Consider the following 25,383-nt stretch of genomic DNA (forward strand, 5'->3'; position numbering starts at 1 on the left):
ACACACAGGAATATTATTCAGCCATAAAAAAGAATGAGATCTTGCCATTTGCGACAACATGGATGGACCTAGAGGGTATAATGCTAAGTGACATAAGTCAGAGAAGGACAGATACCATATGATTTCAGTTGTATGAGCAATCTAAAAACCAAAACAAACAAAAAGCAGAAACAGACGTATAAATACAGAGAACAAACTGATGGTTGGGGGGGTGGGGGGATGGGAAAAGCAAGTGAAGAGGAGTGGGAGATACAGGCTTCCAGTTGTGGAATGAGTAAGTCATGGGGATAAAAGGTACAGCAGAGGATATATGGTCAATGCTGTTGTAATATCATTGTGTGGTGACAGATGGGAGCTACAGTTGTGATGAGCACAGCATAACACAGACTTGTTGAATCATTACACTGTACATACGAAAATAATGCAATATTGTATGTCAACCACACTTCATTAAAATTAAATAAATGAATAATAAGATCTACTTGGGAAAAAAGAAGGTTGGTGTGCCCAGCTGGATCAACCATGGGTCACATTCCTAGGGGCAGTGACTCCCTCACCCTAACACCTTACATACACATGAATGCCAATGGGGTTTCCACAGGTGTGCCAGCCTGCAGTGTCAGAGAATCTCTGGGTTGGGACGTAAGAGGCACATGGCCCAGAGCCTGGGTGAGGTGCAGTCAGATTGTACCTGCATGAATCTGGTCAAAGGCCCCCCCACATCTGGCCATCTTCTTCAACAGTGGCCAAGGGGGCCAAGAGGATTTAAAATAACAAGAATGAGGTTTTTTCCACACTCTCCAATGTTAACATCCATGATATTGGGTTTTTCAAAATATGGCAAGATCACAGTAAGCCCTATTGAGATGCATTGGTCCTTTCAACAATTAAAAACCCTCACTCTAAGCAATAGATCCTGCACCAGTTTTATAGATATTAACAACAGACCAGAAAATGAATATGAACCAGAGGAAGAAAGTGAAAATTGTCATTGGTAAATATCTTTGCACATAAATAAAAGTCATTCTACAACATCATATTTCTGACTCTGCTTAAGCTATTAAAGTTTGGCTAAATATGATTCACAGGCAAAATACAAGGTTTTAATGCTTGGCAGATTGATAGCTAGGACACTTAAAACTATTGATTACAGTACAAGTCAAAGGCTTCTAAGAACAAAAATAAAATTCATAGAAAAAAAAAAGAAAAACCTCACTGCTTAAGTACATAATTGAGGGGCGCCTGGGTGGCTCAGTTGTTAAGCATCTGCCTTCGGCTCAGGTCATGATCCCAGGGTCCGGGGATCGAGCCCCACATCGGGCTCCCTGCTCAGCACGGAACCTGCCTCTCCCTCTCCCACCCCCCTGCTTGTGTTCCCTCTCTCACTCTCGCTCTGTCAAAAAATAAACAAAATCTTAAAAAAGATAAAAGTATATAATTGAGCAGTTTTAATGATCTTCTTTCAAGATTGTCTCAAAGGACATGCTTGCCCAATTATTCATGTCAACTCCATCCTAACCCAAGAAGTCCTATACCACAGAACTATCACTAAGGAATTAAAGGAAAAAAAGAATTGACAGCAAACAGCTACACGATCAGTTACTGTACTCAATCAGATAATTAAATCTCAGCTGTTTGCACCAGCTAAGTCTCAAATAAACATTTGTTGACTGAGAAGTGAATGGCTGAGAAAGTCAAAAGGAAAACCAGTTACAGTATTTCTCTGTCAGACTATGTTAATACATGGGCCCCTATACATATGTGCTCTGTTTGACCTTTAAAGTAAAGACCTGTTTTTCTTAATTGTAAGATGATAATATCAATAGTAATGATACTATTACTATTACTAAACACTGAAACACAAGACAAGCCCTATCTGTAAAGGAAGCTTGTGGAAATGGCAGGGTCTCTTTCTGACGCGCACCCTTGGAAGCACATGTTCTTTTAGACAAATCATGGCAAATTGGTCATGCGATCCAGAGCACTTTTGGATAGAATGGGTAGAGGGTGATGATATTCTACAGAGGTGTACACACAATGGGGATATATGATCCCCAAATAATACAAACTCAAAAACCTTATATTGGAAGTAGTGTTAGAACTTAACCATCCCAATGACCCAAATGAGGAATTGGCTTAATACACCCCTAGACAATGGTACTCATAGAAGTCTCTGGCAGAGGGCGCCTGGGTGGCTCAGTCGCTAAGCGTCCGCCTTCGGCTCAGGTCATGATCCCAGGGTCCTGGGATGGAGCCCCACATCGGGCTTCCTGCTCAGCCAGAAGCCTGCTTCTCCCTCTCCCACTCCCCCTGCTTGTGTTCCTGCTCTCGCTGTGTCTCTCTCTGCCAAATAAATAAATAAAATCTTCAAAAAAGAAAAAACGTCTCTGGCAGAAAGAAAATGTGTGTAAGGTATAGCAAGGTCTTCAAAAGACCTTGAGAACATACAAGTGAAGATCTTTCCCAACTTTCCCCAAGGAAACCAGCAGAAAATAGTTATAGGAATGAGATTCACAGTGAAATATTTTAAAGAAAATTGGAACTCCAATCAGCCTTGAGGAAAGACAATGACAGTGAACTTCAAGATTTTTTTTTCTCTCAGGGTATGATCCATTTCTAACCCACAAAAGGAAAATTTTTAAATGGTAAGATTTCATTCTCTTTTTTTATTCTATTTAAATTCTAAAGCAGAGAGAAATGTCCTGAAAGGGGAAAAGAATGAAATAGGCTCCTGAGGGAATGTAGCTAAACTCACTCATTCTGTGGAGATATTTGAAAAGCAGCCTGATTTAAGTGTAGCCTAAAGGCAAGAATGGCTGGACCACCTCCAAGACCCCATCAGTCTGGTATCAAACACATCAGCACTCTCATCAAGTCTTTCATGTGCCTCAGAAGAATTCAGGAAGTTCACTGATTTTAGAGGTCAAAGTTAAGAAGTCCAAGAATTCTATCTATAGCATTGCCAAGAACCTCAGAGTTTATGAATGGTTTTTAAAGATGATTGAACAACCTCATGAGGGGCAGAGGAAAAGAAAATGCGTTGGTGAAGACTCGTGTTCTTTCTAAACATTTCTGTAAATAATTGTATCCCTTTCCTTTAGGTCTGAGGTTTGATTTTAACCTAGCTACAAGCTAATAAATTAGCTCATTACTATTTCATGGACGCTGACAGAAGACACAAGATCTCTGGGTTAGAGACAAAGGACTTTACTCATGGCAAAACATGCAGTATGAGCATTCGTATTTGGCATCGGTCATTTGCCCTCCAAATCCCACAGAGGAACAGAGGGCCCTGAGGGATGCCTGCACACAGTGGGGGAACTATTGGCGAGGAACATGGAGCTTGGGGAACTCACCATTCCATTGGAAGCAAGCCTCCACTTTGTACCAGAAGCAGACATTACTTTACCCCTCAAGGCTGCTCACTGAAATACAGCCCTGAGAAATGGCCTGGGTATCAAGTGATCTTGGCCTTCCTTCCTTGGTCTACTCAGCAAGAGGTGTAGAAATACAGGACACCTATGGAAGACTGTCTCTCCTATGATTTCCTCTCACTATCCCATTCTCTTACCTATTCCTCCTTTCTCTCCTGAAACTGTGAAGAAAAGGAAACTCCAGTGAATGGACTCAGACCCTTCCCACAGCCTAGCTCATCACATCTTTAAGGTCTGTGGTCTGAAGAAAATCCCTCAACCTCAGAGTTTCTTATACCATTTCAGATTCTGAGAAGTAAGTGTTATCTTCTTCTATGACCACCCAAGAGGCAAGGTGGCTAGCCTTCATTCTCTTGGTTTCCTCAAAGACTAGCTGGTCCATACTTTTAATCTGCAACCCCTTTGGTGTCTAACTTCCATCTCTCCTTATTGTCTTGACAGCACTAGAACTATCTTATACTATACCACATACAGATCCCCTTAAAGATCCATTTTCTTACTCTATCGCTCATCAAGACCCTGTATCCGTAGGTATTTCTGAGAAGGATGAATTTCAATAAACAAAAGGTTGCATTATTAAAGCATTAGGGTTCTACTTCAGCATCAATGCTGGCCCAATGCATCCCATTTTCTGCCAGTTTTATCTTCATATAAACTGTTCACAAGAGTCGTGACCAATAATGTTCACATCTTGGATCAGGGAAAATTCCAACCTGCCAGCCATAATTCCACTCTCCATTCTTTACCCAGGGAAGCATAATAAAAGCAAGTAAAAGTGATGTCATTGTAGAGAAATTTTTGAATTCATTCTCATTTATTTGGTTAGAAAGTAAATCACTTGCAAGCCTGACCACTTTAACTACTAATAATGTTACTGTGAAACTGTTGGCAACCCAGCTCACAGTGAACACTGACCTGCAATTAAGAACTATTGAAACCTTCAGAGCGTGGCAAATATAAATTTTCATAAAAACATTTTCCTGACTGGATTGATTTTGGTCTCAGCATTTTAAGGTTAATTTGGAGAAAATACCCAAGAACCTGTAACTGAGGGGTTTTTTTGGGTTTTTTTTTTTTTGTTTTTTTAAGTCTTAGAAGCATTTCAAGCATGGCTAAGAGAAGGGTTTGATTCTATTATCTTCTGACAAACACACATCCACACACACAAACACATAAACACACGACATTGTCTTGTGTAACTCTTACATTTGAGCGAGAGAGTTTATCACATTTGCTCAGCTTCCGCACCAACCAGATACTTGTGCAATGTCTGTGGGGGGCGGAGGAGGGGCAGGCCCTCTTCCACAATGTGTTTGAAAAAAGTTAATTCAGCAAATGATAGGTCCACTATTTCTCCTACCTCTACATTAGGAAGCTCCAAGTTGAGTCACACAGCTACCAAAGAGGCACAAGGTAAGTAGGCCAACTGTCTGTTTCTCCCTTTCTCTCAATACCTAATTCTCTTTGATTGCTCCAATTTTAATATTCCCAGATCACACTCATTATTTATGGGTCATGGAGAGGTAGGAAAGGGAATCAGTAGCATTCCTATGGGAAGAACCTTTTACAGGGGGGTTCCTAGGGTTTATGCTGTCATTTATCAGAATCTCTCCACATGGGGGCACTATGCTGTGTTCTGCCAGTTTAAATTCTTTTAATTCTCACAACAGTCCTCTGAATGTTTCCTAATAACGGAGGAATCCGATGCTGACAGGGCGTAAATGCCTTGCCCAGGGACCCAAGTGTCAGGCTCCAAAGCCCATGCTCTGTCCACAAACTATGCTATAAAAACAGGTCCACCTTTGGATTTTTGGTCCACCTTCAAAGGTGGCCTAAGAGCCATTTTTTTAGAACTTGAACCATTACTTTAAGGAGGACATTGTCCGTTTGTTCTTTCCACTAAGGCTCAAACAAAAGAATATGAGCGTAAACTGCACCGAAAAAAAAATTGGGGTAGACAAGTTGATCATGATCCACTGAAATAGGGAACTGGGAAATGGGTGGATACTCCATCTTTAAGAGCACTTATAAGGGTAACAGCAACCGTCCATCTTAAGTTGTTCAGAGAAAACACAGGAAATCTTTTTTTCTTTCAAGGTCAACTGATCCAAAACGAAAAAGGGAATCAAGAGAATACTAACTGCTAAGATTTAATGTACTGATATTTCTGTGCTTGACTTTATTCATGTGCTTTGAATTAGGTAATAAAACTAAGATCAGAAAAAGTGAAGGGTGCCTGGGGGCTCAGTTGGTTGAGCCTCCAACTCTTGGTTTCCACTCAGGTCATATTCTCAGGGTCATGAGATCGAGCCCCGCATCAGGCTCTGCACTGAGCATGGAACCTGCTTGAGATTCTCTCTCTCCCTCTCCTTCTTCCCCTCCCCTGCCCCCCCATCCCCACCCACCTCCCACTCCCACTCCACTCATGCACTCTTTCTAAAATACAAAAAAGAAAAAGTCGAGCATAATTTTTTCCTTGAAAAATAAACATTCTCCTCAAACTATTTTTAAAATTTCAAACAATAAAACTATTTCACTAATTCTTTAGCTCCATGGGCAGTTAAAAAATTGGTGGAGGGGTGGGTGAAAAAAGGGGAAATAATAAGAGAGAGGCAAGGGGGCAGCAGTGGGGAGGAGGGAGTAAGGAGAATATAGGAATAGAGGAGAAACATGTTTAAAGGGGAGAAAAAAAGAGAAAGTATCAGAAGGAGAGCAGGAGAAAAAACTGAGAAGCAAACAAAAAGCGAAGCTGAGGGAAGGAAACCCTAGTAAGATGATTTTTCCTTCACACTCTGCTATTCGGTTAGGTTGTAAGTGAACTTTAGGCCAAAACATCACGGATTACCTCCTTCTACAATGGCTAGTTAACTGCTTAGCCATGGTTCACAGGTCTCCAATGTCTCTTATTAAGTTTTCAGAGCCTTGGCTCCAACTGATATGACAGTAGCCATTTGGACAAACTATCATTCAGGGAGCTTGCAGGGAGCTGGAGACTGTCACTTTCACGCTGAACAAAATCAAAATGAAAGACAAACTGACCAAGTCTGAAGCAACTTGAATACTATCTGAGTTAGCAAACTAGACCGCATGGTTTACATTTCAGTTCAATGCCAAGAAATAAAATTAAGTTCAAGCCATCAAAAGACATAATTACGAAGCATTCTCCACCGAGAGTACACCTTGGGCTGGATTCTAGATTTCCTCCCTTTGCTACCTCTGTTCCTCAAGCTAGTCATAGTCTATTTATTTTCCTTCTACTCAATAAGTTCTGTTGGCCAGTCTCATCACCTCCTCGAAGAAATTCTCCGAAGTGTTAACTACATCATAACAATACGCGAAGTGGCTCTCCTTGCCTCATTAATCTTGGTTTCCGGCTCATTACTACATTCCACCCAAGCTCAAGGTATTGAGAAATAGTAGCACATTTTTTAAGTGAGGTTGAAATTTTTCCAAGTTCCCTAAATCTCTGCAGGCAACTCTACTGATTTGTGTAACACAAAATGGTATTGTGAAAGCAGAGTAGAGCTGCTTTGGAACAGTCCAAGGGTCACCAGATGTTACTCTTATAGAGGATATAAAACGCTTTCTTCTAAACATGCACGTGATTAGATCTTGGGGAGGGGCACTATTCTATCATAGTAATAGTGATTTTTTTTTCTTACAAAGTTGCATTTTTCCTACTCAAAGTCTCTTGACTAAATGAATTTCATATGTGTAATCAAAGCATTATGCATGTCATTGTACTTGGAGCTAATTGGAGCAATTTTTGTTAAAATTTACCCACATGGTAAAACACTCTTTGAAAACCATCTCATGAGACTTTTTAAAGTTATTATTTTAAACATAACCATGCATCTTTACTTCCGCAGCATTTTTTCTCTTAAACCAAATGGGTACCCTTAGACACAACATGTTTCTACATCAGTGTAGGAATTACATTTTGATTCTTTTTTTTTTTTTAAAGATTTATTTGACAGAGAGAGACACAGAGAGAGAGGGAACGCAAGCAGGGGGGGGGGGGGGGAGGGAGAAGCAGACTCCCCGCTGAGCAGGGAGCCCAATGCAGGGCTCAATCCCAGGACCCTGGGATCATGACCCGAGCCGAAGGCAGGCGCTTAACAACTGAGCCACTCAGGCACCCCTACATTTTGATTCTTAAGCAATGACTGGAAGGTTGTGTATTACTATACAAGAAAATTTTGAAACATCAAAAGCTCCTAGAAGTAAATAATTTTTAAAAATATTAACAGTGAAAAATTGAAAGCAACTTCAGTAATATTCATTCATTCATTCAATAAATATTTATTGAGCACCTACCTTGTGCTAGCTCTGTTCTAGGCACAGGACTGAACTTGGAACAGTCCCCATCTCATGAAGTTCCCATCCTAGAGGAACAGGAAACTGATTACATAAATTACGGTGAATTCAAAGAGTAGAATACCGTATGGTCCTATGAATGATGTGGTACAAGTATATTTATTTATTAACTAAAATGACATTCATAGTATAGTAAGTGAAGTAGGCAAATAACAAAGAGGATTACAGCATGATAATTTTTATTTATATATAGCAATATAAGAGTTAATTATTTGTGAGAATACTTGGACTTAAAGTTTTGGCTACCAAAAAAATTATTCAAATTTTACTATAGGTAGCCGTGCTATAAATACGTCACATAAATTATTTTCTCTTATACTCATTCCAACTTTGTGCCAAGTTTAGGGCTAATATCATCTTAACTCCATTTTTATTTTATTTTTTTTAAAGATTTTATTTATTTATTTAATTGACAGAGAGAGAGAGAGAGAGAGAGACAGCGAGAGAGGGAACACAAGCAGGGGGAGAGGGAGAGGGAGAAGCAGGCTTCCCGCCGAGCAGGGAGCCGGATGCGGGGCTTGATCCCAGGACCTGGGATCATGACCTGAGCCGAAGGCAGTCACTTAACCAACTGAGCCACCCAGGTGCCCCTTAACTCCATTTTTAAAATGAGAGAATGGGAATTGATGAGAGATTAATTAGCTTGCCTAAAATCACACAGCTTGTTAGTGAAGGAGCAGAGATTTAAACCCAGGAAGTTCGGCTCTAGAGATGTGCACTTTGATCAATATGCTGTTATGACTCACGTGTGCTTAGGCTCACACCGTGGGAGTTCAAATCCAGACTAAGCTATTTGTCAGCCATGTGATCTTGAGCAAGTTCTTTAACATCCCTAAGCCTTTGCATCTTCCATTCTGAAATGCAGAAAACAGTAGGTGACCTATCACATATGGTTAACATGTAGACTGAGAAAATCTATGTAATACCTAGCACATAGTAAATACTCAATAAATCTTCCCCTTCTCCTCCTCTTCCTTCACCTTCTCCTTCTTCCTTCTCCCTTCTTCTTCAAATCCTGGGGGGAATAGGTGACCAAATACCAGCAGTAGTAATCTCTAGACAGTATGATTACAGAAGACTTTCCTTTTCTTCTTTAACAGCATTTCCTACTTTATAATATATATATGTATTATGTGGTTAACTATTGGATATAAAATAAAATCCACACTTCTCAATTGCTACATGCTACAAATATAATTTCTACAAAGATGGACATCTTGCTAACAATGCTAAACTTTATCAAAAACATTCCATTTATCAAACACGTTTGGGTTGAGGAAAATATAAAAATGAGTAAGACACAGAATCAGTTCTGACAAGGTTTATGTTATAATAGGTGGGAAAAAAACATATAAAGGGAGACCTGTCAAGGCAACAAGGGAATATTTTAAGAGAGACACGTACACAATGTTCTAGAAGCCCCCTAGAGACTGGGGACCTGCCCAGGAAGCAAGAATTCACACTGAAAGGGATGGGAGTCAGGAAACATGTCCTCCAATTTCTCACAGGAAAAAATAGATTATAGCTAGAGTATGATAGAAATGTCAAAAATAACAAAATCAGCTGCATAGACTATGGGCTATAAGTCACACTTTTATTTATGAGGGACTTTAAACTTATGAGTACCATACCCGTGTGCCCCCTGACAATCAAATCACCTCTCCTCATGCCTCCAGTTGAGCCTTTAGTTTAAGTCCTAAGAATATGTGGGAACTTTCTAAGAGGATAAGTCAGGCTAGGAGCAGAGGAGACTTTTCTGGAAAAACTAACTGAAGGCGGGGAAAACAACCGAGTTCTTAAAGAAAAGATTCAGGGAGGGGTGCCTGGGTGGCTCAGTCAGTTAAACGTCTGACGCTTGGTTTTGGCTCAGGTCACGATCTCAGGTTTGTGAGATCGAGCCCCAAGTTGGGCTCCGTGCTGGGTGTGGAGCCTGTTTAAGATTTTCTCTCTCCCTCTCCCTCTGCCCCTCCCCACCCCCACCTCCACCCACCCCCCCCAAGCTCATGCACGTGCGTGCGCACTCGCTCTCTCTCTCTAAATAAAAGAACAGATTCAGGGATAAAAAGAGGCCTGAACCACAGGAAGTATCCATCCACGAGGAGGACTGATAGGAAGCAAGATGACAGGTCTTATTTGAATTCCCAGAAAACCACAGGTGAGACAAGGGATGGGGGGCAGGGCTTGGCAAAAGAGAAGAGTACTGTGTTGGCTTTTGCACTAAGGGAGACATGAGCTGGTAGTTTATAGATTTGTATGTTTCATTCTCATGCTCTGCCACTCCCTGAGAGACCAGTATGGACCAGAAACTCTCCTTCTGATCAAAAAGGGTAAAGTGCTTGAGCGAAATCTAAGCATAAAGTGTGATGACCAGTGGAGAAAGTCAATTTTGGATGTTACTTGGGTGCTGTTGCTCATATATTGTTATTCTTTCAATTCTTGAAGAGAAGATGTTTATTTTTTGTTTTTAAAGACAAAATTCTCACACTCTCTTAACATATCAAACATAAAATCTCCAAGGTTGTCAACTGAAAGAGATTCTCCACATTAGGGCAAAAGTTAGAACTACATCAATGACTTCATACAGATCACTATGATAAATGGGAATACTACCAAAAGTAAAACATGTAGAAGTCATGAACAGGTCATTTACACACACACAAAAAAGTACAAATGTATAATAATCATAAGATTAGGATTCACCTCAGTACCAGAAGAAATGTAAATTAAAACAGTGAAGTACCATTGTTTTCTATCAAACTGAAAAATACTTTAAAAATTATAATAGCTAACGGTCAAATTAGGGGAAACTTCACAGAATAATTTATTAGGCATCAACATATGCATACACTGGGAACCAACATTTTCACTTCTAGGAATGTATTATAAGAAAATTAACAGGGATATACACAAAAATTCATGACAAAGATATGCACTAAAGTTATTTTTTAAAAAAAAATTAGAAACAATCTAAATGTCCAACAGTGAGTAGTTGAATAAATTTTGAACTTTTTATTTTGAAATAATTTTAGACTTATCAAAAAGTTGTGTAAGAGATCTTTATAATAACTTTGAAACAAATTCAGAATAAACTTCTAGAACCTAGAAAGGCACTGTGGTTGAAGCTAAGTGGCCAAGGGGAACTTGTCTACCAATTCTGGAACTTTTTTGTGTGGAGCGTGTGGACAAAGTGCACTTCTGTGCATGCTCAGAAACCCAATGGTCCTATTGACTTTGACCAGGCTAATGTAGGGCTGTGAGCCCCCATACTGCTGATGGCTTAGTTATAAAATAGTAATTACTGACTCTCCATCCCCTATGGACAGTGCTGCCTGTAGAGGAAAGTTGGAGAAATATAAATGAACAAACAATATTCAGAAAAAATTTTAAGAAGTACAAAGCAGTGAAATCAACAATCAATGCCAGGAAAATTCTAGCATTGACTATTACTGAGAATTTGGAAAATTTTATTAAAGAAAACAGCATCACGGGGCACCTGGGTGGCTCAGTCAGTTAAGCATCTGGCTCTTGATTTTGGCTCAGGTCATGGATCTCAGGGTGGTGAGATCCAGTCCCGAGTGGGGCTCTGCGCTCACCGAGGAGTCTGCTGGAGATTCTCCTCTCCCTCTCCTTCTGCCCCTCCCCCTGCTCACACACTCTAATAAATAAATAAAATCTTGAAAAGAAAATAGCATCACTATTGTGAATAGTTCAACAAAAATGAGTCAGGCCAGATTAACCTCTTTGACTTTTGTCAAATGGCCTCAAGACTCCTAGACCAAGAAACTATTATAGACACACTAAATCTAGATCCCAAAGTATTTTGTCTTCTTTGATATCTGTAACCAACAGCAATTGACTATTTAACCAGCAGCTAGATGACTTATGAAAGCATTTATCATAATTTGTTAAATGTATTTGTATCGACGTAGCCCACTCTCACCTTTCTATTCCTTACACAATGCCCACATATAGCAGGTACTCAATAAATGCTTGCTGAATTGATGAGTAAAAATGATGCTACATTTTAATTTTCGTTGGCGATTCTAGTAAACTCTTCAATGGAAGGTTACTTTTAGAGAAAAGGTCCTAAAAGATAAATGAACAAAGGGCTCCGAATTCCATTCGCATTGGAGAAGGAAACAGAGTTTTCCTTTCTAGTTCCTAGATGAGAAAAAAACCATATTTCACTGGGTCAGATGAGGGGAGGAATCTGTTCATGCGTATAAAACTAAGCTTTGAGAGGCTCCATTATAGTCGACCAGTCCACGATCACGACGCACTGCCCCCCTCTTCCCAGTCCCAAAACCTGAGTGGTGTTGACCCAGCTCACTTTCCCCTCACATCCTTGGAAGTCAAGTTTTCAGGATAATAAGATTTACTATGATCTGACCTATAACAAAACAGTAGGTGAGAAGAGAGGCCTAGGATATGATCAGCTTGGGTCTCATAGACCTCCTAAGAAAAGTCCTGCCCTCATTTAGATAGCCAGTTTGGTTAGCTTTGCCTCATTCGCTTCTGTTTTCCTAGATTGGAAACCAAGTATATGTTTACGTTCTGAAATGCTACCATTTTAACAATTCCAACTCGGTACCAGAGAACAGAAGTCCTGATCTTCTAACCCCCTTCCTGGTCGTTAAAAATCTGTAGGAGTGTTGAGCTTAAGAAAGAAAAGAAAAGAGAAAGGAAGAAAAGAGAAGAAAACAGAGAAAACGATTTCAGGTCTTTAAATGAAAGGAAACAGCTAATCTTCTTAAACATTTAAGTTAGAACATAAATTACAGGTAACTCCCACCATAAACACAGCTGCACTATCTCGTATGGTGACATTAAAGACAAACACTCTTCTGTCAGGATCTCAGGAAAAGCAGCAGAAGTCTGCCTTTGTGGGGAGCAAATTAAAACAGTCCTGTTAGCATCCCCAAAATGCAGTGTGTTTGAAGATGTGGGCAAACAAAGTCCTCCCTCCTATCCACTCTCTCTGGCTTTGAGATAAGTAGGAACATTTCCTTTAAAGAGCTTCTACATGAAAGGCAAGGCTTTCCAGCTGAAATGAGAGCCTATGTGTCAATGACAAACACATGCACTGAATGTCAACAACGCAACAGTTTGAAACATTACAGGAAGTGCCTTGAATGACTCTGCTCACTGTAGGCTTGACTGGCCGTGCTGTTGAGACATAATTAGAAAGGGCCCACAGGCACAGCTCCAGAGCTGGGCCCCAGACCAGCAGAGGCTGGGCTGAGCTCGGATAAAGAGGCAACACACAAAGTAACTCATTCTTGAGTAACTCCGATCATCTCAGCGTCACTGAGTTCGTTTCAAAGCCCCTAAGGTAAATTAAAATTAAAACTGAACGGTTTTGCATTGATTTTTTAACAGAACTAAGATTTTGACTTCTCTAAAGGCCAGATAGAGAGAGGGAAGGAGAACAGAAGAAAGAGGAGGAGCCAACCCTACCAAATCTCGGGTTAGAATTACAGAACGCTAGATCTAAATGGAACATTAATGGTATAACTCAGTGGTTCTCAAGCCTAGTTGTATCTCAAACTTACTTGAAGAGGTTAAGGAGAGTGAGTTACATAGGTAGACAGATGGACAGTCCCCCCATTCCCCACCCAAGCATCCGATGCGCTTGAACTAGGGCAGGGCTAGGGCACAGGTATAGTGGAAGCTCCAGGCAGAGCATTCTCTAGGAAATTCAGGGTGGATAAACCGTGATTACACATACCAAAAAAGTATGTTCAGGGCTAAGATACCAGAGGTTTAGGATGCTGTAGATTCAGGGACAAGGAATCTCTAACCCAGTTTGACAGGCTAGAAGGAGACTGGGATATGCTGCTTAAATTGGCCCTTAGGCAAACTGTCAAAGAAAAGAGGCAGAAATAAAACTGTCCAGGGCGCCTGGGTGGCTCCGTCGCTTAAGCGTCTTCCTTCGGCTCAGGTCATGATCCTGGGGTCCTGGGATCGAGTCCTGCGTTGGGCTCCCTGCTCCGCAGAATGTCTGGATAGAGAAAGAGAGAAAGCACGAGTGGGGGCGGGGGACGGGAGAAGCAGGCCCTCTGCTGAGCAGGGAGCCCGACAACAATGCAGGACTCGATCCCAGAGCCCTGGGATCATGACCTGAACCAAAGGCAGACGCTTAACTGACTGAGCCACCCAGGTGCCCCAGACTGAAATTTGTCTGCTTACTTAGTCCTCCTCTCTTGGAGCCAAAGTCGGCAAAGGTTCCTCTTTGCTACAGATTCTACCCAGAAACACTGAGGCTGAATAATTTCCATCTTAATTCACATTGTATTCATAGAGGGATTGGTTCTTAGCTAGAGTCAGGGATGATTAGATAATCACCTAATGCTTTGGTTCTTAAACTTCTGTGAAGCCCTTTGAGAAGCGGACGAAAGTTACAGCCCCTCTTGCCAGAAAAAAATGCATAGATTTTGCATGTAAAATTTCAGAGTCAAAGGACACCCACTGGAGGAAATCCCACAGGGAAGAATGCTGATCCAGGACAAGATTTACACTTGAAAGAGAAGAAAAATAAGGAACAGAAAAGACAAATTGCTTGTCCCAAGATCTTAATGCTCAGTAGCAGCAAAACTAGCATTATGCTTTGGGTCTGATTCCTGGTCTGGGGCCCTTTCTACCTCCTCGTGTTGTTGCTTATGTCGGAGGCCAAACTTATTAAAAATTGGGCAGAAAGTGGAACGGTGATTCAGTTGCAACAGAGGCCTCAGCCAACCCTGTGAGGAACTTAGGAAACAGGGTGGCCGCTCAGAGTTGTCCTGACTTGAGGCAGGGGTAGAGGGGGAGACGGGGAGCCTAGGCCCTTATCTTCCCACATGGACCAGTCAAGAGACGTGAACTGCCTAGAAGACATGTGACCTTGATTGGTCAGGGAGACCTCTTCAGGGCCTCCGTTGAGAGTTACCAGCCATCAATACTCCCAGCAAGACAGTGGATGGGGCCCTCTGGCCTGGGGGGGGGGGGGGGGGGGGGGCAGATTCTGGACAGGGCACCATCACATCCATCGCAGTGGGCTTGGGAACACTTGCAACTAGCCCCCTATTCCTTTTCAAATAACCCTCAAAATGTTAAGGTAACATTTTCCTCTCTCCCTTTCCCTCTTCTCGGAAAACTACCATCAGCCCATAGATCATCAAGAGCAAAAAAAAAAAAAAAAGCAGCTACGATATCCTAAAATATATCTGAACTATGCTGGGGACTCCTCTAAACACCGTAATGACAACTGACCTTGACAAAATCAGGGAAGTCCATTTCCAAAAATAGTCTCTGGGGGATCCCAAAAGTAATGGGATGAAATTCATCGAGCAATGCACTGTTTCGCTTTATAGCCTTTCCATTTGTCATACAAATTACAATGAATACTTATTTCTTGATTTACATTTCAGCCTCCACACAATTGGCAGCTCCTGCCATGTTTTCATGCACCATCTGGAAGAACTAATGAACCCAGGAGCACTAGAAATTATAACTTGCTTTGACTAAACCTAGAAGATTTTTGCAGGCAATATGATTTTGCCTTTTTTTTTTTTTCTGGATTTGCAAGGAGATTAAAACATGAATTTCACTGAGTGTAGGGCAGAAATATGCAAAGCTTATTTTAATAGAATGAACCTGAAGGCATCTGGCATTCCTAATCAATTCAGAATAATTTAGTCATAATGGCAATAGTCTCGTGATAGAAAGTCTCTTCTGACTTTGGAATTCTTAAAAATGATTACCTAGCCCACACGCAAATGTTGCCGTGGGTCCCGGTGCGCATGAGAGGGATCGCACAAGAATGCTGAACAGCAAGGAGCCTGAGAACTTGGACTCTGGGCCCAACTCTGACACCTACTATTGAAAGGACTCTGGACAAGTTACTTAGCCTCGTCAGATATCAGGTGCCCTGGATACAAAACAGGAATAAGAACTACATAATGGGGTTACTGTGAGAATTAAGTGAAATAATGCAAGTGAATTTAGTTGAACCATTAGGGCATCAACACTAAAGAAGTGCTTAATCATTGTTAGCGGCTGCCATTTTGTCTTTAGAGAGTTTGCCCCCCCCAAATTATATATGTAACATGGATGAATTACATAATCTGTAATTCCGTCCAAGTGCTCGTTTTTGTCCCATGACAGAATGTGAAGGTCTTCTGGTTAGTCCTGGTCTCGCCATCTAAGTCCAGTGGACTCCAAGAAATGTTGGATTTCTTGGATTTACAGATGGGGCCAGACATTTCACATTCTAGTCTTCTTAAAAGCTAAATTTAGCAAAGGAAATAAGTGACTGTCCTAACCCTTCCTCTTGCCATAGCAAACATCTCCGCCAATGGCAAAGCGAAGGGAGGAGGCAAATACTAGGACTATCCACAAAAGCCAAAACGATGGGAGGTATAGTACTTGGAAGGCTCTTGTAAAATTAATACACTCAGCTTAGCATGTCAGCATTAATGTGATTTTATAGTTTTTGTAAAATAGTATCTTTTATGATTATAAAGCAAAAAAAAAAAAATCACATATTGCAGAAAATACATTAAACTTTGAAGGAAGATAATAGAAATCACCCAAATCCTACAATTTGTGGAGGTTGAACACCTAATAAATCGCTGGGTTTCTTTCTAGTTTTTTCCGAGACACAAATAGAGCTGTTTTTGTTTTAGTTTTCAGAATTGTGATCATATTGCTTATTTAGTATTTGATCCTACTTTTCTTCATTTATACATGTAAACACCAGTATCTTTACACATTTCTTGAAAATGTGACCTTAGCAATATGTGGTAACCCCTTACATACATTTCACCGATGAATCGTTAATTTTTAATTTTTTACTCTAAAAAAAATAAAGCTGCAACAAACATCTTTACGTATTAATTTTTGTCCAATCTGACTAACAGATGGATAACTAGAAATGGAATTACTGCAAAGAATGTATTTTTAAGTCAATTATTGTCTGTCAGTTGCTTTTCAAAAAGACGATACCAGCTTGCATTCCCACCAGCAGTGCATTAGTACCAACCTTACCAAACCTCTGCCCATGCCAAATTTCAAAACTTCTCAAATTGAAAGAGTAGCTCATACAAATAACTGATATTTTGGCAAGAAGAGTGTTTTAATTACCTAAATTAAAGTTCTAATGACCTCCACTAAAATGTGAAAGTGAATTCATGACGATCAGGTCAAGGTTAGCTATATTTTCTACTTTGATCAGTCCTGGGGTTGAATTATCTGTTGCCACCATCCCTAGTCTAGGAGTCTCAGGAGGTCAGCAAAGGGTTTTACGCACCTGCCACACCCCCCCAGCACAATGTCTCTCTGCTGTTCGTGCTCAGCAATTATCTGTGGAATGCAGCTGATGGTGCTCTCCAGCCTTGGGTGATATCAGCCCATCTTGTGAAAGAGGCAGATACAGAGGACAAAACCCAGAAATGCCTACCTCCCCATCACCACAGTGTTACCTGGATCAGGGGAAAGGTAAAACAAACCACAGGAAAAAGGCTCTGCAGTGATAACGTGGTACATCGTAGGCTAGAGAAATAGCTTTCCAACTTTTTTTGACCATGGCCCTCGATAAGAAAAACATTTACATAATGACTCAGTGCACAAAAACGTATATAGAGATATATAATTAAATACCGCGTACTCCTCACGGTTTAGGATGCACACTGGTGTTTGATATTTCCATTTTTAAAGAACGTTCATCACAACGCACATCATCTCACCACATGAGGTTTGGAAAACAATTCGGCAAAGCAGAACTGGCCGCCAGCGGCAGGGCAAACTCAGAGGCCATCAGCTTCCATACCTTTCAGGGGGTGGGGAGACCTTCCTTGGCCCTCCACTGTCCCTTCCCACGTGGGCACGGCTGTGGATGCTTCCACCCTGTGTGGTCCCATTGCCGTGTTCTGGCTTCCTGAGACCATAGATCCAGACAACAGTTGGTAACCTGTCTCTTGATGTCATGGTCTGGCTTGTGATTCTAGGCCATCCAATGAGAATCAATCTCTTTTTTTTTTAGGATTTTTTTTTAAATTTTATTTTATTATGTTATGTTAATCACCATACATTACATCATTAGTTTTTGATGCAGTGATCCATGATTCATTGTTTGCGTATAACACCCAGTGCTCCATGCAGAACGTGCCCTCTTTAATACCCATCACCAGGCTAACCCATCCCCCTCACCCACCCCCAGAACCCTCAGTTTGTTTCTCAGAGTCAATCTTTAATTGTTAAAGGCAAAACTTCTGCAGTGAGAACGGATGGCAACTGAAACCCACTGAAATGATGAAAGCCCTCCGGAAAGAGGCGGAGATTTGACAACAAGCTCGCAGATTCAACTAATTCGCTTGCTCTAAAAATCAGAGCAACCCAGAAGGAGGAGACTTCTAGCACTGTCATCTACCAAATGTCAATGTCCATCACTGGCTGCCGAAGGCCACGATCCCCCGCCTAGGACTCCAGGAGCCACCTCCTTCCCTCTTAGATGCTCCAGTGTCCATTTTCTGACCCAGACTCATAACCCACCAAATCTTCCCACGGTCTGGGATGCAGATTCGGCAGTGGGAGTTGGAGCAACTGTCTTGGACCACAGAATAGAAGGTTGTAGAACAAGAAACTAGATACCATAAAGTCGTCTCATCAATCCTAAAGCAGGTACTCTGTTATGTGAAAGAGATAGAAGCTTCTATTCCATTGAAGCCACTTTGCTGTGTCCTTGCCTACAAGAGCCGAATGTGTTTGGTAACTAATTCATTATCCGGGTCACATCATGAATAAATATCAGAGTCCAATATTTGAACCCAAATCCGTATGAATCTAAAGCCCAGTTTCTTCCTGACCATACAGTCTTGCCCGCAAAAACCAAAAGGAGAGCGTGTATTGGAAGGAGGTCAAGCTGGTGGCAAGAGAGGGCTAACCGCAAACGAATTTTCACTCTCCAATGCCTAAAACAAGCCTATGCCACATCCCACCGAAAGCTCAGGCCCCCCTCATCTTGAATGAAAAACCAATAAACAGCTAGAAGGATAGAGAGGCATTCCACAAACCCCAGCTACACAAGCACAATGCCAACAGTTGCAGATAAGAGCCAGATTCAGGTTTGCTGTGGGAAGCAACACGGTGAAAACCCACGGGGATAACATGGTGTCAGCGACACTTCCCAGCTCTAGCTCCAAGAGGCAGCGCCAAGGTACTGTGGCTGTGGTTACGCCCCACCCCATTCACCAAAGGCATTGCTACCACCCAGTTCCCGGGGGCACCCTGGAGCCTGACGTGGGAGAGTAGTCAGTCCAAAATCTACACTTTGAAAGAACTGAGTCTGGCTTGTTTCAAGGACCTAAGCAAACAGCACTCCTCCTCACCGTCGACAGGATGAAAGCCTCACTGTGCATCACAAAGGTGATCTGGAGGCGTTCATTTGCTTTAGCTGAAACAAACGCTGAACGACCGGTTTTTAGACCAGAAAGATGTTCAAATCCAGCAAGTAGGCACTCTTTCCGTGTTTCATCTTGATGTCCTGCCCACACCCACCCTCTTCCCTGCCACCCCGTAACACTGAAACAGGGATACATGAATATGGGGATCATGAAGAAATTATAGAAATTTGCGTCTGTGGACCCAAAGGAATCACGAAAATCGATTCTGACCCAAATGTCACAACCAAAGAACAGGCTTCCAAACCAAATCAGCCCAGCTGTTTGTCCCCATGGAAGAATGTGGGCCGAGAATGGTTTCCAGCCAGCCCTCAGGCAAAAACAGAAACCCGACACCCCAGAGAAAGTCCCAATCTCCTGTAAACAAAGGGAAGAACTGTTCATTACAGCCACTGAAATCTTTTAATATCAGGCTCCAAGTATGTCAAGCACACCAAACAAATTTAGCTTCACCACCTGTTCCGGAAAAGAAACACCCATGCCAAAAATCCCCCTAAAAGCGCATAGATATTCTCAGTGTGGATTAGCTGGGAGTCTTTTCAAATATGTTCTATATTAGAGTTTGTAAACTGGGCACTGGATGTACACCACATGGCCGCCATGTAAGACATGTGAAGTTTTTGTTCCGTTCCTTTAAAAAAAAAAAAAAAAACACTTTAATTTGACAAAATGGTAAGAAGTCCTAAAAAAAAAAAAAACCTACTTTGGGTGTGACTCTGAGTTGGGGTCCTGGGGAACAAAGGAGGGAGCCCAGAGTCTTACCGCAGGAAAAAGACCCATACTTGACAAATTCCATCATCCGAGAGAGGTGCCAAGAGAGGGTGGTTCATCGCCAACAGAGCAGGCTAGACAGTAACGGATAAAACACAGATGTGTAAATGTGTTGGTGCCAAGAGGTATAAAATGCCATGCTATATGCAGGTAACAGTCATGCCTTGGTGAAGCCATGTTCAAAAGACAAAAGTGAGAGACAATACCTGAACATAGTTTCACTCAGCATTGACTTGTAAGCACCTTCTAATCTCTGGATTCTGAGAGATGAAAGGAGATAACGTCTGTAAGTGTTTAGGAAAATGCCAGGCACCTACTGAATTTTCAATACATGGCTCGTTACTGTGGTTGCCCTTGAGATGAAACTGTGCTCCTGGGTAGGTCGTATCCCGCCCCCCCACCCCCAGGAACTTGTTGAGCTCCTATCCTTCAAGACCCAACTCAAATCTCCTCTTGAAAGCCTTTATCCCCTGCCCCAGGCAATGTTAGGAGCTATTCTGCCTGCACTTTCCAAGCCCGGTTTTAACGGACACAGATCCCGTCCCAGGAGTTCAAGAATAACTTAAAAGGGAGGCATGTAGACTAGTCATCTACGCATCCGTGCATCTAACACGTAACTTGAAGCATGCTCAGTGAATAAATGAGCCCTAAGTGCTAGAAGGAAAGAAGTCGGGACGGCAGGCCAGTGGGAATGTGCCCCCAAAATCCCCAGCCTATGGCTACGTATGAGATCTCCCCAACATTAACACCTCAGTATCGAGAGCAACAAGCCTAGCTATGCTGCCGGGGCAGGACTCCAATCCTTTGCAAAGTTCCTGTGAATTACGTCTGCAGTGGCCCTCATGTGCGCTCAGGTCCCTTCTGACCACCATCTTTCTCCTTGCTAAATCTAAGCCCACTCCTTCCCCACCTCCCCTGCCCCCGTGACACCTCTGCCTCGCCACCCTACGGCAGCACTAGGAGCAGCCCCCCTGCCCAGGCACAGATCCCTGGAGATCTGCCTAGCCCAGACTCTCCATTCTGATGAGCAAAAACAGCCGAGTCTCTTGAGAAGGGAGAAGGGAGGAGCAGGCTCCCTTTGTAGCACCTGCGACTCTAGGAAGCTGAAGGGGGCTGAGGATGGGGGTGGGCTAAAGGGTCGGAGAGCTAAAACAGGTTTCTCAGGGAACCCGCAGGGCAGCCCCTTCCCCCCCCTTTCTCCCTGGGGTGCCCATGGGAACTCAGAAGCAGAGCTAGGATGGGAGGGGTACGAGCACCAGCCCCAGAGTCCTCACGCCCATTGCTAGAGTCTGCATTGGGATGACAGTCCCCTTCCTCCTCCACCGAACATGTTCTCAAGGGGCCCTCCCTCCAGGACTTCTAGCCACTAGGCACTAGAGACACGGCGCCCACGGCCTTCCAGCTGTCTGCTCCGCAGATACTGAGACCTAGCCCAGACAAAAAAAAAAAAAAAAAGTATTTGTTCCCAAAGTTTATAAATCCTGCAAAATTAAAATGAACAAATACTCAACTAAAGTGTTTACCAAAAGTCACATTACACCAGCTCAAATAACATTCCCACATCAAGGAAGTTTCTCCTAGAACATGGGTGCATTTTCATGTGTTAGAACGATACGGGATGGGTTCTATCAAAAGTAAGTGCTCTGGGAGCCTCTGAGGGTCAAAATCGGCCATTCCTCCCTGCATCCTGGGTCCTCAGACCATCTCCAGGCTCCTCATCCTCAGCCTGCCAGGCTTGTCTGAGGAGACTGAAATGCAATTGCAGGCACACTTCAGTGCTTCAACAAAAGAGAATTTTTGTTAGAAAATGTATGAATATACACAAGAGAACGCAGCAAGCAGAACTTTCCTCACTGATAGAATAATTGGGGCTGATCTTTGAGGGCACCAGCACCTCCGTGGAGACTTCATCAACCCTAATATAATAAGCTTCACAAGCCTGCTCCTCTTAAAGGGAAAAATAAGGGTTTTGTTTGTTTTTAAAGATTTTATTTACTTGGAGCCTCTGGGTGGCTCAGTCGGTTAAATGTCTGCCTTCGGCGCAGGTCATGGTCCCAGGGTCCTGAGATCGAGCCCCGTATCGGGCTCCCCGCTCGGTGGGGAGCCTGCTTCTCCCTCTGCCTCTGTCCCCCAGCTCGTACTCTCTCTCAGTCTATCTCAAATAAATAAAATCTTAAAAAAAAAAAAAAAAAAAATTTTTTTGAAACAAAGAGCACATGGGAGCAAGTGCAGGGGGAGGAACAGAGGGAGAGGCAGACTCCCCCCTGAGCAGGGAGCCCGACATCCGATATCCATCTGGGCGCTCCATCCCCAGGCCTCAAGATCATGACCTGAGCTAAAGGCAGACATTTAACCCACTGAACCTCCCAGGTGCTGGAGAAAATAAGCTCTTAAATGGGTTTTATTTCAGGGTGGACTGTCAAGTCAACAGACACAGACAGGCATACATGGTACAGTGTCAACAGGAATTTTTGTTTTCATCATCATGCAAAACAAATCTGAATTTCCTACAAAAATGTTTACCCTTCATATCGTTCTCATTGAGGAAGGAAAAATTTGTTCTCCCTCTTTCTGCAGAGAAAGACCCGTAGGCACCGTGGAATCACACAGAGAACTGTGCAACACTGTGAAATGTATTTAGAGTTATTTTCATCATTCTTTGTTCTTCGTGTATCGTCAGATCGTGGCGGCTTCTTCCTCTCCGCGAGACAAAGTTGTCTCTTGGCCCTAGAACCCGATCAATGCCCACTGCACCTAGCTGACCTCAATTGTTAGTATTTCCCAAGAAGTACTCCCCTCATCTTCTTCTATCCCTCTTTCATCCATTGCCCCAACCCTAGTTTGTCCCAACCCTGTCCTCTCCTGATCTGCCCACCACCTCTTGCTGGGGCACAGCTGAAGCCCCATTTCCCTCCCACAGGCTTTCGGTTTGAACTGTAACAATCTTCCCTTCACCAAAGTCCCAAAACAGAGAGCTTTACTCCCACAACTTCACCCTTAAGTTGATGCTCTTGAATATTACCTAAAAATTATTTCTGCTTATGTCTTACTCCACTAGTAAGATTCTCAAATTCCCTCAAGGAAGGAACTGTGACTCACCATCTTTTTTATCCAGCACAGTGCGAAGCACCTGATAAACATGCATTGCCTGTTATTGTAAGTTGCTTTGGAATTTCAGATCTAATGGGGGAACTGGTACTTCAGCTACTTGTATGCTCACCCAGTGGGATTTCATAACTACATAAATACATATGCAGAGATTTACACATGTGATATGGTGACAGTAAAGTAGAGCAGCATCCTTTCATTATAGTCAGTCTGACATGTTTCCATTTTTATAAAACTACCATTGCCATTTTGACCAAGTCATTGATTAGAACCACAGAGGACTATCCCAGTGTGGGCTGATGTACAAGATGTCTATGTCAGTGTTCTCCAAGGAGCACACACTGGGTTTTCCTTTTTTGTTCTCCATGTCAATATTGTCTAATACACACCTGGCACTCTGTTCAATGAACTCCAAAAAGAAAGCGGAAAAAAAAAGCATTTTGTAATTTATCATTAAATTTGATATAACAGGCAAAGTAGGAAAAAATGTATCATTTTAGCAGTTTTACCACACCCTCCCAGGAATGGAAGAGTCTCTGAGAAACACTTTGATGAGCGCTTGGGAGTGTAAATTGAAACAGTAAAGATCTGGCGCCCAAAGAGCTTGAAATTGCTCTGAGGGCAACAAGGAAAGGAATTTCTTTGTTGTTTTAGAATGAGTGGGGGAGGCAGAGGAGAAAAAGAAAGGGAAAGAGAGCAGAGCAAGGAGACTGTCTTGTGATTAAGCCCTTCCCCCTTTTACCCTTGGAAAGGGACAAAAGATGACCCCAAAAGGAGAGGCCCAAAAGGATTCTGGAGAATTTGTTATGGACTTCTGTTTGTTTACTCTACTATGTGAACTATGACCCCTACTCCGTGTGTTACCCAAATCTGCTACCACACCAATTAAATCTCTGCAGAACTCACTTTTTTTTTTTTTTTTTTGCCCTTTAAGGATTTTATTTTTATTTATTTTTTTGGTGGGTATTGTGAACTTTTTATCTTTAAATTTTGTATTGTTATGTTAATCACCATACATTACATCATTAGTTTGTGATGTAGTGTTCCATGATTCATTGTTTGTGCAAGAACTCAGTCTTAATAAGACTCAGTCTCTATAAAATTCAAACTTTTCTCCACTCAAGCTCTACCCAAATCAAGTTCTTCTCAACTCAATCTCTACTCCGTTAAAAACCCCTCTCAATTCAACACTGAGAGATGCTTTGAGTGAGGGTGGTTTTTTGGAATTTGAAGAGGTCGTAATTCACACATAGGCTGCAGCAGTGTAGCCCAAAGGAAAACACACACACAGTTGTCAGAAGACCATCCGAATGCAAGTTCCTTGTGAATTTTCAAGAAATGTTACTGGGGATGCATTTCTACAGGCCATGGTTTCAAGGCACTAGAGAAAACTTAGCAGATATTAAAGGAAGGTCGGTCTCCAGTTGATGGGAGAGTTACACATATTGTTTAAAACTTTGAATACGCATGTGTAGACTCCACAAAAGTAGGAAAAATCCTTTAGAGCTGCTCAAGTCCAAAGCGATGCTTAATATTGTCTATACTTCTGGAAAAATCATTTCTAGCTCTGAAGTTACTCTTTATACCAGAAGAAATAGAAATCCCCATGCAACCTCTGTGACCACCACACAATACCATTGGTACAAAGTGGTAAGAACAAAGAACCCAGAACCCAGCGGCAGGGCCCAAACGCGCCCAGCCCAGAATGCACAGGTTGAAGAGCAAGACCAGGACCATGAGCAAGTAGAAACATACGTCATTACCAGGTAGTCAGCGACAGGCATTTCACAAAGCATCCTTTAATGGATAACAAACCTCCTTAGTAATCACATTCCTGAAATCTTTTTTATTTATTTATTTATTATATAATATTATATATTATTTGTGTATTATTTATTTATTTATTTATTGCCTTAAAGTGTACATCTGACATAACAGGGTGGAATGAAGAATGGCAATTTTCTCCCACCTTTTGAAGTGCCACTAAATTACAGACATTAAAAATGTACAAGTGCCCCAACACAAAGAAAAAATGGGGAGGAGAGGACTGTCAATGAGTGAGGTCAACAAATGTTCAATGACAGAAAGCAGACAGGGGAGTAGAGGCAAGTCTAGCAAAGGGGAGAAATCCAGCACCTAAGACAGAAAAATCATTGTAAAAGACAGAGCCTAACCACCCACAGTACCGCGGAAAGGCTCAGAAGTGGATGCATCAGGAACCAGGAAGTGGCATGAGACCGAGGGAAGAAGGAAAATCT

The 25,383-nt window shown here is 42.1% G+C and overlaps 1 long non-coding RNA gene across 1 annotated transcript; it reads left to right on the plus strand.

The window, feature by feature from the left end:
• The first annotated feature begins 4,700 nt into the window (after positions 1–4,700).
• On the plus strand, positions 4,701–19,869 carry LOC112836289 (uncharacterized). The gene is made up of 3 exons (XR_003211442.2): positions 4,701–4,847; positions 7,762–7,853; positions 18,050–19,869. It is a non-coding gene; the product is annotated as an uncharacterized lncRNA (long non-coding RNA).
• Positions 19,870–25,383: the final 5,514 nt, after the last annotated feature.

The sequence above is a fragment of the Callorhinus ursinus genome, unplaced genomic scaffold (assembly GCF_003265705.2).
Source record: "Callorhinus ursinus isolate GAN/ISIS: 27379988/994484 unplaced genomic scaffold, GSC_fseal_2.0 scaffold39, whole genome shotgun sequence".
Lineage (NCBI taxonomy): Eukaryota > Metazoa > Chordata > Mammalia > Carnivora > Otariidae > Callorhinus > Callorhinus ursinus.